The following is a 16,326-nucleotide window of genomic DNA, read 5'->3' as shown; positions in this document are numbered from 1 at the left end:
ACTATTACTTGTTTGAATATTTGGTTTTGAATAACATCTGAATTAATTAAGGTATTTTTTGGTGCTCATGCTTTCAGTAAAATGAACTGAATGATTGAATTGTAGAGAATTTTACCAAGCTAACAATATGTGTAGCATGGACAAAAATTTATGGTATGGTACCTTGGGAACCAAAAGTAACCCTTCAGACATGGTACCTAGACTTGTTTTCACTGCAAACATTACTTTTAAATGTGGGTGGGGTTGTTGTCACTCATCGCCAGTGGTCGAATTGTTAATTTTTAACAAAGGGGATGCAATGTAGCTTTGATGTTTTTGCATGCACACATCATCAAATATGACAGCACAGATGTGCAAAATTAATCAAGATAAAGAAAAATGGCATGACCTGTGCCTGCTGCCTTTAAAAAACACAAATAATGCAGTAGTATTGCTATTGCAGTACAGACAAAAAACATTTTAGAGTATAAATAAGAGTAGTTCTGAAATAGCTCTAAAAATTAATCTAGAGTCACTCTTATCCTACAGACATTTCCTTAGCCAGTTATGATTTCTCCTTACCTGTGAAGCCTTGGGCTGATAATTGGTGCTGCTGTCAGGTCCCTGTCCTGATACCTGCATGGTTTCTCCCTGTCCCTCTTCTATCTATTGCAATGATATAGATAATACATGTGCAAAGCAAAATTCATAAATAGAATTAAGAATAGTAGTGGTGACATAGCTGTTGAAATTAAGCTCAAAGTCACTTTTATGCTCTAGATATTTTCTCTCAGCCAGTTAAAATCTCTCCTCACCTTTGAGAACACTGCATGATCACCCTTGCTGGCCTCTGGTCCACTGTCTCCTCCCTGACCCTGCTCTTCCTATTGTGGCAATAAAGATTAAAAAATATGTGCAAAGCAATAGTGCGCACAAGTTCTTATTAAGGAGAAGTGGGTTTATTCCTAGCATGAAACTAGCTAGCAAGCGATTTAACATAGGTAACAATAACATTAGTATTCTTGTTAACTAGCTTAAAGCCCCTACAAGGAACTTTCATTTTGAGTTGATTTTGGCGACCCTGTGGACAAAAGCGGTAGTGTTTTGCCGGAATGAAGCCTACATTTCCCATGAGCACTAGCGCGTATTGTCGTAAAGACGCTTACCTGGCTCGCGCATGTGTTTGTTTTGGGGATGAATGAAACAACAAGACGGGAAAACTTTGCCCCCGCTCCTATCGGGGATCCCAGCTCACCTCTGCTGCGCCCCAGCTCCACCTCTCTGGCATAAGCGCCACTGCCGCCGGGGTAAACGCAGCGGTCGGCTGGTAAGGCTGAAGGCCTGTTTTGCAAGCACTTCCACGGCTTCTTGGACTGAGTATGGAGCGGTGCCTCGCCTCTTTATTTCTCGGCACTCGCTGGACCCTGTCGACGCCTGGCTGGTACCTGTCGTCGGCCCGGATGAGGTGTTCCAGCCCCGCGGCCCCTGCTCTCCTCGTCCCCGCTGGCGCGGGGTGAATCTGCGCAACCTGCGGCCTCTGTGTGTGGCTCCCCGGACAGCTAACGCCGTGGACCCGCCGGCTCCTGCCAGGATTGGGCTGGTAAATGCTAGATCGCTAGCGAACAAAACGTTTATCCTGAAGGATTTCCTGACTTCCCGAGGATTGGATTTTCTCTGTGTGACTGAGACGTGGCTGACTGTTGGTGAGTCCAGTGCTTTCACAGAACTTTTACCCGATGATTGCTGCTATTTTAACTCCCCGCGGATGTCAGGTCGAGGAGGAGGAATAGCGACTATTTATAAGAGTCACTAAATGTAAGCAGCTAGGTAAGATGAAGTGTGCCGTCTGAGTGCCATAAATCGCTTCGTCCTGGAAGCGACCTGGGGCGGACCCGAATCGCTTCGTCCTGGAAGCGACCTGGGGCGGACCCGGAGACAGTTTCCTAAAGGTATGGATATACCCTATATAGAAATAGCTTATCTTCACACTGATGGTCTCATTTGCTGTTGTAGGTCACGCACAGACATCAGCAGAAAACTTTTGCATATCCAGTTAAAAGTTCTTTGTAGCGGCTTTAACTTGATATATTGGCATCTATTAATTAGTCATCATTTAGCTAACATTATCTACATGCAACAGCACACGGTTTGTTTGGAAGAAACTGTGCAAGGTTTTTTGCTTCTTGCTGGCTGATTTGCTGAACATAGTTAACACAGTAGCACTGCCCAGCAGCACACCTCTCGTCTGTGCAATTGACTCTGATCACAACATGTCGCCTGGCGCCGCCTACTCATGGTGCGTTTAAAGACAGCTCGGAAAAACACGTTACCAACATGTTAAAAACGAACTGAACGGTTGTAACGGCTGTAGAAAGTGCGGGGGATGGAGGGCACAGATACGGGAAGTGCGGGAGACATGTCCCCTGTGTCCCCCACTCAAACTATGTCTGTGCCTGCACACACAGATTCTAGATTAACGAGGGGGATGCTTTTTGGTCAATTTTCTAACAAAGGGGATGGCATCCCCCCTCATTTCGAACACTGCTCATCGCTCGGTCCAGCTCTCACTTTATTTCCTTATTACCGGTGACACAAATGGGATTCTGCACCTCGTTTATCGTCCACAGAACAAGGCTGCACGCCAACATTTTCAGAACAAAATAAAACAGGCAGCAGTGAGAGTCTCTCTCCATGGGATATCTAGAAAAAAGCAGGTTTGTGCATTCAGTCCTTCTCAGGCAAGCTTGGGGATTTAGTGTTGCTGGAGCCCACAGGAAGGGCGCCCTGTGCTGCTATTTTTCCCTCCGAATGAATATTACAATATATGCTGTTCACATAATTTGGTCTAAATTAATATATATAAAAGCTTGAAGATTCATTCATTACTACAAGTGTATGTCATATAAAAACTAAAGTAACGGTCAAAGTTGTTTGAAATTTAAGGTGGGCTGATAGATTTGCACCGTCATCTCGCGCATTGAGTAACATTACAAGCTAAAGTTCCACCTTAAAAGTCGCCAGCAGTCGGCCTAGTGAATTAAATTATTTTTTTCTCCAACTACAGCTGCTGCAAGAGGCAGCAAAACATCCTTTCATTTTACAGGTACAGTCTACCATAAAAAAACTCTTCACGGTACGAGCAATGGTTACATGAGCCCCAAAACCAGCCACAACTCGGCCCTGAGCAGAGTGACTGTCCGCTATTGACAAATCAACGGACTGCAGTGTTCACAGCTCCCCCTTTTAGTACCAGATCTGTGTGCTAGGTATCCCAACAGAGGGGTGACCAAAAATGGGGACAGTACGGAACATTTCCATTGGTACCATCCACAACTCTTCACAGTGGAAACGGAAAAAAAGAGAACCGAATTGAACTGAACTGTACGGTACTGCTCGTGGAAACAGGGCTTTATATTTGTATGTGCGATCTAAGCAACTAACAAATATAACCTCCAGCGGGTAGCAAACAACCCGGTTTTATACATACAAAGAAGTTTTATAAAAATTACTACAAGGCAACCAGACCAGGCCTTTATTTGTCAAAATGTGTAGCCCGGCTAGTAAAAGGGACTGGGCGTTTAATTTGGACTAGGCTTTTATTTGAAGTTTAACGGTGTATCTTGTCTCATTTATTGATTTATTTTCAGTAGCCCTTTACAGTGTTAGTGGATCTTTCTGCTGTGGTGCGTTGTGAGAGGATTTTACTTGAAAATGACACAAAATGGAGAAATTCCTCAAGGAAGGACAGAGTCACACCACGTTTACACATAGCCGGGTATTTAGAGAAACGAATATTTCCCCCCCTCCGTTCAATAATAACATTGTGCACACAACATTGTTTTCAAAAATGTTGTCATTTACATGAACCCGGATAAATACGCCGTCGAGCGCCGTCATAACTATGCCAAACCTATGGGCGGCAGTGTAGGGAGAAGGATGAAGCCATGCAAGCCAATCAGAATCCTCAGAATCGACAACAACAACAACAACAACAACAACAACGAATAAGACGCGCGGCTTCCTGTTCCTTTCAAAACAGTAAACATGGCGAGAGGTTCGTTTGTGTGGACTGACAGTTAAACATGGCGAGAGGTTCGTTTGTGTGGACTGACAGTGAAGTGGAGCTACTCCTAAATGTCGCTTTAAACGCCGGATTTCCACTGGATGCGTGTCCGTTGCGGAACGGCAGCGCTGGTTATCCGCTGCGTGCTCCGCCATCCGTCAATACCCACCGGCTGCGTTTGCTGTGTGGAGCGGTGCAGCTCCGCCGGAAGACATCTCGGTGCACTGCCATGATTAATATCTCCTCGTCCATGGTGTCAACGGGGTGAAATGACGTCTGAAAACCTCTGACCTGTTGACTTCAGGCCTGCCTCTGCCCATTATGTAGTTTTTAAGGTGTAGTGCAGGGAAATGTGATCCGCCGTGAACAGTGTATTTTATTTTGAAAATTAGCCGGATGTTTTATTTTGTTTGTGTGCACGACTTCCTGCCCCGCACGATCTGCTCTGTGCTGAATTGCTGCGTTGTGCTCCAGCGTCCGGCAAAAATAGAAGTCCTGCGTGTCTGTTGCGGAGGGCTCCGGAGTGCCGGAGCTGAGACGGAGCCGGAACGCAGCTCAGCCGCAGCCGGTGGAAACACACACATTGACTAGAATTGAATCCTGTCGGCTCCGCTGCCATGCCGGAGCGGAGACGCAACCGACATGCATCTGGTGGAAAAAGGTCGTAACAAAGCGTTAGCACAAACGTAAAAATGAGTACCACCTTAACAGCATCCATGATCAGCAGCCAAGCAAAGTGTAAACATAGGTCGCTCACATGACATCAAGCATTTGCTGGCGCATGCTGTGACGTTTCAGAACCTAAAACCCCGTTTCACCCAGTTTAGACGGCAACACACTTTGGCCGGAGTTTTTACGAATGATCGTTTTCCGTGAAACAAACTCCGTTTGCGTGTAAACAAGAGGCCAAACCGCATGAAAATATGTGCGTTTTTCCTACGTGTAAACGAGGTATCAGATTCTTCTAGAGCTTCAAGTCCCACTTTGTTTGGTGCTTTTAAAAGCCAAGAGTCTTTTTATCTTTTGGATCAGTCTTGTTTTCACCTCAGACTCCTGCATTTGTATTAAATCCTCTTCAGCTTTTTATATTAAGCTTGAGTTTTTTTTTTCTTCTTAATTACAGATTGATCCCAGGGGATTTTTCCTCAGAGACAGAGATTGCTGTTTAAAAGAGGCAGACCAACAGCCTTGAAATCCTGTCACTGAAACATTCCACAGAGATTAGTCAAAGTTGTGAGGCAAGGTTGGTTGTTTTTGTGTGACTGCTGTGTGCGTCTCCTGTCTGCTGGAAACACCATGTACTCTGTGAAGTTTGGTGAAAGAACGCATTGATCTGAGTGACTATGCAGCACAGGAGGAAAGCCCAGGGAGTCGGCATCCTGCTGAGAGCAACCTTTAGCTGCACAGAATCAGAGCTAGGGATGCTCTTATACACTCAGAACTACATTCATCCCTGGAGTCAATGTAGATAGTAGATAGAAGTTCTCATTTGTGATGTTACAACAAACTTATCAGGGTTTTAGTTCACAGTTCAATCAGATAAAGTATTTTGGACAATAATATACAAGTACAAACTAATACAGTATGCTTCAAACTGTGTCCTGGTTTTGTGTCCTAAAAAGGAAAAGTCAAGCAGCATTGCGGAAAACAGGGACCAAACACAGTCTTGTGATCATACTCACAAAGGTTTTTTAACTGATAAATGTTTTTTACATCAGGCCAGACACCAGTTTCTCTTTCTGTCAAAAAAGATGCCTGTTCTCCATGGAAACAGGTTTTGCGCAGTGCAGATTTCATGCTAATTTTGACAGCTGACAACACAAGATCAAATAAAGTGATCTCATAATTACGGGGGGAAAAAAAACTCTCTTTCTTAGAGGAAAAAAAATCTTTCAACTTTGCAGCTGTCAGATGTTGCAAGAGTTGCGTTTTGCTATATACTTATTTCATTCTTCCTTATTCCAAAAAGGAAACTGTCTGATATACAAAATGAAAGATAGATGAGGAAGATGCAGAAAAACTGCAAAAGTTAGATGGCTGTTAGTTGGCTTCCCGTGCAGAGCAGCTGCTATCCTGCACATACCAAACACATCCTGCATTTGTGTTGTGTTTCTGCATTTAGAATGGAAAAACGCAGGAACAAAAGACGTTAAAAACGGAGACTTCTGGGATGGCTTAGTTTGTGTGTTCAATGTCAGACATGATGATAAACCACTTCCTGAAGTTGGTTAGGAATTTGACACATTCAGCATTTTGTTGTCCTACAGCTTTCCTTCCCATCTGTAATCTGCTGGAGAAACATTAAAAGATTGCTGTGGCTGCATTTTCTGTGGAACATTTCCAGCTATTTTGCAAAGATGTTTTTGGGTCATGGGGATTTTTTTTATTATTATTAATCCAAACATTGAGGAATGTGCCTTTGTTGTTTGGGAGCACTGATTTCATCGGTCATGTGTTAAAATAGGCCAGTTAAATTATTTAAACACGGCTGAAGTAAAATGAGTTCATGAGTGTAGTGAAAGCAGTATGTGTACGGCAGTCATATAGCTCACTTACTCGTACTATAGCTAAGTTATAAAGTAAGGACACAACAAAGACAACACAGAGCTCAGAAGGCACTTTGTGACTGTAACTGGTGAGACTGGCAATGATGAACCACTATCTCTATCTGTAGATTGACCCTATAACTGTTGACTCCAGAGGAACACATCAGATCCTTCATCCTCCATCTGCTTTACTCTACAGTGTCTCTAATATTAACTAATTACTTCCATTCGCAATCCTATCTTCCACTTCACCATAGCAGAGACAACAGCTGAGGTTGGCGGTTGCGAGCACATTTGGCCATGCCGTTGGAGCAGTCAGCCTTTGAAGTACCCACCTGCTTTCCATTAATTTCATTTTCATTCAAGGAGAGTCATCAGGCACCTGCACTCTGTTCTTGGCTCAGTATCAGATACCACGAGACAGAGACGATAAAAATGCCTTCAATCATTGGGTAATTTAAATATTTTTTCCTTCTTAGCACCAAAATCAAAACGAACCTTGTGATCTTCCTTTTAAAAAGACACTAAGAGAAGGATTATTTGATCCACCCTCAGTGCACTGCTGCAAAGTGTCATTTCTCTTCATTTTCTTGGAGCATATTTGTAAAGTCTTAACCTACTGAGACCTGAGCTTTTGTTTGGTATGCATTTTTAATTTCTCGTAGCTATTTCGGATAAGTAGGACCTGATAATCATAAAAAACCAAGCGCCGTCTTTGAACAGTGAGTTGTTTTTTGAAAAGATGATGTCCTCATATTGGGGCACTAGGTTTATTTTTAATAGTCACGAGTGTGTAATAAAATATAAAACTGTCTCTTCAATGCTTGAAAATAGTTGTGCTAAAATAAAATTACAAACAGTGCAACTTTTGTTTCATGTTTTGTAACTCGGTGGGTTAGGGGTCACTGTTCAAGTCTGAAACTGTTCAAAACTGCTCAACTCAGTGCTTGAACATGACTGTGCAAAAACAAAATTGCAAATAATGCAACATATCTAAAAGCCTTGGGAATTGTTAATTTTGAAACTCTATATGAATTTCCCCTGTGCCACAGTTCAAGCTAGGAATGCCTTTTTTTGGTCTGTGGGAACAGTCTGTCACACCTACTGTAAATGGCCTGTGTGAGATGCTGCAATAATACAGCAACAAAGTCCCAATGTCCTTTACTGAAATGATACAAGTACTGTCTAACAGGGTCTTAGCTTGTTACTATTGCTAAAATTGGTCAAATTTGTATGCCATAGCAGTATTTATTATGCATGATTAAACAAGTTTCAAACATAAAATTTGATTTGTATTTTGTTCACTTTTGTGTCGGGATCGGCTGGAAACGTATTTGGCAGTGATGGCCGCCATCTTGTTTTATATGGGTTAGGCCCCGATCACACAGAAAGCATTTTGCAGGTTGCAAATCGCCAGGCGCGCCCACTGACCTTTTTTTTTTTTTTTTTTAAATTGAATGCCACAATTAAAAGAAAAAAAAAACCCCAAAACAAAACAAAACAAAACAAAAACAAAAAAACGCTTTTTGTTGATGACAGGCAACCACCCCATCACATCCTTACACTAACTGTGTAATCAATCCACCATTTTTTCCCCAGTAATTAGTATCTAGTTCCTAAAATGTTCAGGCAGAGGGTGCTCGCTCTAGCTCTGGTTGAGGGTGACAGGCCATCAGCAAATAGTTTGCTGGGCACAGGAAAACGGAGATCTGTATGGGTACATGAGACCCTAAAAAAAAGGCGGGTGATGGGGAGTACCACCAGTTGGTTCAGGAGCTTCGCATTGTTGAAGGCCATTTCCAGACGTATTTCAGGATGACTCGGGGGCAGGTTGACAACCTGCTGTCTATCATTGGGCCATATAGCTCTGAGTATCCAACCACTACCACCAGTTTCTCCTCCAGTGTTTACCAACTGTAAACTTGTTGTCATGACCACCACAGAAGGCCCGCCTCTCAAACCATCTGATTGGAAAATGGGAAAAAAGATGATGAAAAAAGAGATGCCGTGGGGCGCATTTCCACTCAGAGTTGAAGATTTTTCAACTCGAGGAGTCCAGAGCGCTCCAGCAAAAACGTTAGGTGCATAGAGTGCAGAAATGCGAGGCGTTTAGCAACGTAAAAACTGTGAGCAAAATGCTTCATTCTCATTAAAAACAATTAGAAAAAGGTGCCTCCAGCTGCTAAAACACTTTCTGTGTGATCAGGGCCTTAGTGTATTGTGCTTTTGCTACCACTGGATGGCACATGAAAGTGTCCACAAACAAGGAAAACAGAACTAAGTTAGGCAGAATGAAGTGTAAGGTGCAGAAATCCCAGAATGTAATGTCATTATAAGTGGACACAGGGTCGCAGGAAGGTAAAATGTCAACACCAACAGGCCTCTGTTACGTGGTACCAAATGCATGCTGTGAATATGTGTAATGGTTTAAGTTCAATATTTCAAGCCACAGTAAAAGCTAATAGGCCTGCAGCTAAGACAATTAGGATCTTATTAGGCAACACTGCTTGCCTCATAGTGCATATTACAACAACATATATAATTGCATGTGCCAAGCTGAACCCCCTGGTGTTTTATATGGTCTTCTCATGTTTAAGACAATTAAATTGGGCATTTAACTCCCTCCCTACGTATTAATGTTAAGAGTAGACTCCAAGAGTGTGTTGATTGTTCCCGGTGGGATCATTTTGGACACAACAGCGCTGATTACGTCATTTAGATTCTTCTGGTAATCAATTGCATCACCAAGGAGGAGTAAATGTGGGAGCAACAACACATGAAGGTGAGGAATTTGTTTCGTACACAACATTAATTCCTAAAAAAAATAAACAGAAATTTATATGATAATGTCTTTATAGGCAACATATTTGCTTGAGGAAAGACATATCACCTACCGCATCTGTAAATAAGGCATCAGGTTCACAGAACCTTCAAAGTACAGTTTGCCAAGGGGGGTGAGATTATTCAGACACTGGATGCTATTGACCCGAAAGAGTGGAAATCAGGGGGTAAGGATGGAGAAGGAAAGACACAGAGATAATTGCCTAACAGGTACATTGCTTTGACAATGGCTGCCCTCCCCACAGTGTTGTGATGTTTGGGCGGGGGAAGATTTGTGATTGATGTAAAATTCTGACTGAGTCTAGCCAAGGGAAGCAGGAGCTGTGGAGAATGTCTGTGCTTGTTTGGTGCTGATGAGTGTGTTAGAGTGTAGCAGGCTGATGAGAACAACATGCAGCTGAGCGAAGCAGAGATGTGCATTCACACACACACACACACACACACACACACACACACACACATATAGCTGGCTCATGCATCCATACACAGATACTACAGTATGCATTTGAAGTTCCCAAAGCCTTACCATTCCTCTCATGCTCCCTTCACAAATAAGCCAGATTTGATGAGATATGAGCCCTACACTTCCCTCTTTACCATACAAATGTCCAGGCGGACCTTTAGATGGTGGTGTTCACTCCTCACACATTGTGACAGAACTCGGGGGGATATTAATCTGCTCATCTGATCTGTCTGTTTAAGTGCGAGTTCACGACCTGTAACCCTCGCCTCAGTCGCAAACTTCAGAGGCAGGGGCTAATTTGAGCTCGGATCCCTACGACGGTGGCCTTTTGCACACACAGCTCAACCTCGAGGGGAAGGACACGGAGGCAACACACAATCTAAATCAGAGATTATAATGCAAACAGCCCTGTGGGGCTCACTAATGACTAAGGTGAGCCTGAGATGCAGCTTCAACTCTGCTTTGGAATATCAATTAGGTCTCTCAGGGACATGGAGATGGAAGGAAGTGACTGGCATAGTAAGCGCCTGCCGCTTGTCTGTGGGCACCTCCAGCACACACTATGCACCACGATGACTGCTGGGAGACATTGAGCAAAAAGGAAAAGAGGGAAAACAAAGTCAAGATGGGTAAGGAGGTGTGGGCAGGGGCAAGTGACGCAAGAGGGAGAATTCAATTGTCATGTATTTCGAAAAGAAAGAGGAGCCTGTAAATTTGTTAGAGCAGTCTATTCAATTAGCTCCAGATATCCACAGCTGGTCCCCAGAGAGTCATCTCCACAGATGTGTTGTGTGCTGTTGTCTCCACATCCCAGAGAACAACCCTTCCTCTGTTCTCTCTCTTTCTCTCAACTCTCTCCTCCCCTCTTTGTTACATTCTCTAGACAACACAACAAGGTCCTGGCAATCAGATGCTGGCTGAGCCAGGATATGGAGCATAGAGACAGACAACAGGCTGAATCTGAAATCATCTCACACCTCCGCTTGATATTGTTCAAGGAGAAAGAGTCATCAAAGGCGCTCCTCTGTACAGACACAAAGGCAGGCACACTCAAACACACCCACATTCAGAATAATGGACAAAAATAATGGAAAAGCCTGCATTCAGTGGGATTGTGAAGGTGTGGAGTGATTTATCTCTTAGAGGGCAGGGTAATGTTATCATGGCATTAGCGTGACGCAATACATTTGCTGAAAGAAGATTAACCACTGGAAAATCTCAGTGGTTTTCTAAACAATGAGTGCTTGATGTCAGACAGGGGTAGATGAACCCAAGCATCTCATTTCTAGTCTGCCTCCAAATGTTCCTGTCACATTTTATCAGCTATAACTAGCTAGCCAACAAAGCCAATGTTAGCTCCATGGTGAAAACATCATCTCCATGGTTACTTTTGAATATTTCTAGATGATTTCCTTTGAATGTAACCTTGTTTTGACTTTAAACATTACAAGCAAAAGGGCCTTTTAGGGACTCACCATTGTGTTTGACAAGCATAGCGCTGAGGTAATGTTAATTTGGGTTGCTAGAGTGTTAAACCATGGATGTATAAAAAGTACTGGATACAGTGTTGGAGGACGGGCTCCATTCATTCCACTGAAAGTTGCTCAGTGGCACATGAAGCCAAAACAACTTCATTATCATATGAAATTACCAGGATCCACTGCATCGTTGGGCCCATTGAGCCAGTACATTAGAGACTCCCAGTGTCCGAGTGGCTAACTTCTGCTTTTGCCCTCTGCTAACTTGAATGGGGATAAAATGATTTAATCGTCCAGCTCTTTTGGACTTTCAGAACGTAATAAGACTGAGTGAATTAAATCCCAAAATGAATAATTTCACAGGGGTTGTGATGCTGAAAAAAAACAACAACAACAACGATCCACTAATTTACAGATGTTTCTTTCATAATGTAAGGTGACGGGAAAAAAAATCTTATTTGGATAAAAGACATCATGTGACAGATCTGGACATTGTTAATTCCACATTTAGCCAATATATAAAATTAGCTTCAAAGCCTGGCATGTTTTCGCGGGGGCCCGGTGTAAAACGTCTCCAAATCCAAAGATTAGGACAGAGCTGCTAATATTAGCCTAAACTCTAATATCATCCAGTATCAGCTTCCACATAGTGGGAAAATACTACACAATACCCATTCCTTGGGTTATTGTGGACTTGGTGCAACCTTTATATGCCAAATTTTAATAATATGCATGGACTTATGTCCACACTAATGAAATAAATTGCCAAAACAAGTGCAATGAACTACAAAAATTGGATTTTGTTTTATGACGCTTATTCCAACGTAGGAAGTGCTGTGAATACCTGTGGTCTGGATGTTAACGTTTTTGTTGTGTGCGCTTTTTACTGGATTTCTACAAACCCATTAGTGCAAGGAAACAGTGCTCTGGGACATGATGAATGCATGATATGTTAGTGTAACTCCTCCGGCTTTATATGCAAAATTAATTATTGCTTTATCTTATTTGGTTGCAATTCTACCAGCATTTAAAAATAGATATGCAAATGGGGCGCTCCCGTAGGTGTTAAAGAGCTACAGGAGCAGTGTGTAGGATTTAGCGGCATCTAGCGCTAAACTGCAACCAGCTGAAACTTCTCCCGGTTAGAATTCCTACAGTGTTCATTGTCCAGGAGGTTTTTACAGGGAGCCAAATTATCTGCAGATGTCTCTTCCTCTCCGAAACAAACTCACCAGGTTACTAAAACACGTAAAAACACTGAATAAAGCAGTTTCATGTTACAATGTAGTGTTTCGCTGATGCTGTTTGGGTTGTCGCAGCCAGCCCAGCACCTGCTAATGAAACCTTTATTCTCTGATAACTTAGGATCCAGACATTCAGGAGGTTTATACTGATAGCTGTATTATCCACAGAGGCACCTCTCTAAAACAAATGCACCCAGTGATTTAAACCAGTGTAAACACTGAATAAAGCAGTTTCACATTAAAAAACTGGGGTTTTCAAACGCTTACATTGCGAAGGGGCAGCTAACCATGGTGGCTGATGCAAAAATGTGAAAACGCAAAAACGTAATTGGGCTTATTTAGAGCCATTTTTTGGTTTGTCTGTGCTGCACAACTGTAGAAACATGGCAGTGCAACATGGCGGACAAGGACCTGCTCCCTATACATATCTAAACCATTTATTCTGCGGGAACAAACACACAACCATTCTTATTTCCAGGTCATTAAACATGAGAGGAAACATATTCCTAATCTTTTATTCAATTTTTGCCAAAATATTACCCAAAATCCTACATACTGGACCTTTAATTTATATGTTGATAATGTTTAGGGTTCTGTATAATGGCTGTGCTGGTCATGCTAACAGCATGTATTACTATATACAACACCCTGTGTACTGTGTGAATGTATGCATAGAGGCACTCACTATAAGTTAAATCGTTATATTGTGCTATATCAAATAATAAGGAGCAGGAAAATGTGTCTTCATCGAAGAACATCACAGATGATTCCCTTCTGCCTAAGCACATTTTTACTGGAGTTTAGTTTTTCCTACATCTGTAAAGTCTCTCCCCCTCCCTTCTCTCTGTGCCTCTCTCTCCCCCTCCCTCCTCACCCAGACAGAGTGATTGATCTGATACGCCATTGAGTCAGATTACATTATGCAGTTCTCACTGATAAGAGAATAGCGAAACAACTATTTTCTTTCCCCTTATCTCCTCCGAGAGGCTGTGTTTCTAAAAGGAGAACTAGCCTCTCTGGCCAGATATCATTATTCATTTTGATCCGAGGCCTTCAGTACTGATTACATTTTATAGGCTCTGAAATTTCACACCAATGGTCAGCAGCAAGACTATTGGTCTTGTTTTTTCTGAGAGCAAAAATACAAAATATCAGATGAAATGAAGTTAAACAAGGAGAGAATCTGCTCAGAAATGTGAAGCATCTTAATCATTTCGGTCAGGTGTTGAATGTGGAGCTTCTTCCTGAAATTCCACCTTTAAAACCTTGTCTTGTGCAGGGGTTAGGATGGTAAGTGTGGGAATTTAAGCTTCATCACACCCTCTCACCCTTTAGAACCTAGATTCTTATCCCAGAGGGATTTAAGGCATCTAATGTTTATTATTCAGAATGATTACGGCAAAAAAATAAACTTTGCCACAAATACAAGCCACAGCTGGGATTATTTATTGTGTTCTGTAATCTTGAATATGAAGGCTCACGCACACCTTCAATTTTTTGAAGACAGGTGCGTAGGAGGAAACGTCCATAGGCAAGAGAAGAATCTCGTCTCTTGCCTACTGTGTGCAGGGAAATAACTACATAATATGAAACTCTAATTTCACATTGATTTAAGAGCCAAAATAAGAACATGTGGAATCAATCTTAAACTAATAGATGCTGTATAGTCCCAGCAGGATGACAGAATATCTCGGTTACATATACCGCAGTCAGAGGCCAATGCTTAAATGTGTTTTTTTTAAACCTTTATTTATCCTGGGAGGGCTGTGCTGAGAACATGTGCTCTGTTGCAATAACGCCCTGCTTCCCAGTCACATGCAGTCATACCTCAAAGCTACTCCAAACACTCTCTTCTACTGTTGGCCCCTGTACAGCTTCACTGAAGGGTCTGGTGCCTTGCTCTAGAGCACTATAGTTGAAGTAGGAGTGTGTAATAAATATTTCACAAACACATGCTGCCTTGGCCCAGTGGAATGGCAGAGTATTTCTGTAATGTATGCTGCTATGCGGGGTCAATGCCAAAGTGCTTCAGAGAAAAGAGAGAGGGTGAGAGTGCTGTGCAAACCCACTGCAGAGGCCAAGCCAAAAAACAACTGGAATATTTGCTCTGGGCCGCCTGATTTAGTGTTCTGGCATTTTGGATTTAGATGGGCAGGTTAAAACACTTCCCAGGCATTTCCTGATGATCACATAGTAGGCGGATAAACGTTGGCTGCCAGACAAATCTATGTTCAATCTGACAGAGATGAAGACGTGAGGTCATGCTCTCTCCTCCCTCTCTTGTCTTCCTTCCATTGTGTAAGAAGACTCCAAGAAGACTCCCATCTACTCATTTTCTCTGACTGATATTGAACCTCGATCACATACAAATCATTTTAGGTTAAAATGCTTGCAGAATTAGATAAGTGGGGTAGTCTCAGCAGTGAAGTATCAAATTATAATGTATGAATTTTTTTCTGCATGTGACAGGACAAATTGAGACAGCTCTTTTTAATAAGTTGCCAAAATGTCCTGTATGAAATGTTACATGCCAGTAATATATGTTTAACAGCCATTAGTGGCTTCTTGTTTCTAACCATTACTGGTGTAGTGGAATGCAGCTCAACTTTCCCTCACAGCCACCGCTTAACTGACAAGGACATCAACAAATGACTGCCCCCTTGTGGGTCTATTTATGGGCAAATGAATGCTGAGACGCAAATACTCCCCTTACATCTTTCACAAATGACTGACATGGCAAAGTTGTCTGAATAACAATGAATTCAGCCACTTTTTACAGAGGGGGGATGAGATCAAGCAGCTTGCATTGTATACCCAGAATTGTTACCTTAGACCTGTCAACGCACATCCCCTCATAATCCTTTCACACATTTATTTATCTTGTTTGTGTCAACTGTCGTCATGGATGGGAAAATCCTCTTTGCTATCATAAAGATAATCTCAAATAAGCGATAGAATAACTAGCATTATTCTCACTTTAAAATCCTGATAATGCAGAAGTCTTATCTGTGGCTAGATATAATAAATTGCGCTCTATGTATGAGGACAATAAGCTCACATTTTGCTTTCACTGAGGGGAGATAAGTGCAAAGCTATGACGAGGTAATAGCATGCCGCCTAATGTGGCTCTTTTGGGGGTAAGGGTGAGTGTGCACACTGAGGCTTTTTAGCATCACTGTACCCTGTGATTTTATGTGATAGCTAGTGAATATAGTGTACAGTATATTACTGTACGTAAACACTTCAGCACGGGTGGAGACAGTCGACTACTTTAGCACTTGTCAACACCTTTCTGTTTCTAGTTTTATTGTGTATGAGCTTCCCTTGGCAGGCATAATAGCCCTGGAATGCTGACTTGGGATCTGCTTTGCCAGACCTTTCTTCTCTTGTTAAATACTGAGTCCAGGTCTGAATTAAAAAGCAGTTTCAGTAGTTTTTTTTTAAAGCAACACAAGCTCTGTCAAAGTAACATGGACAGCTCATATGATTGGATGAATTAGTTGAATTAGTTGAGTTTTTGCAATTTGCATTTTAGAGCATTTATTAGGGAACAGTGTGTAGGATTTAGTGGCATCCAGCAGTGAGGATTGCAGACTGCAACCAGATGAAACTTCCATGTGCCAAGTGTTTGGCTAGGATCAGTGTTCCTTTTCAGTGGGAGTTGGATTTTCCTTAAAGGTCTCTTTCTGAGGAAAACATACAAGGTGATTAA

Source organism: Epinephelus moara, chromosome 1 (assembly GCF_006386435.1).
Source record: "Epinephelus moara isolate mb chromosome 1, YSFRI_EMoa_1.0, whole genome shotgun sequence".
NCBI classification, from domain to species: Eukaryota; Metazoa; Chordata; class Actinopteri; order Perciformes; family Serranidae; genus Epinephelus; species Epinephelus moara.
This window is presented reverse-complemented; position numbering follows the sequence as displayed.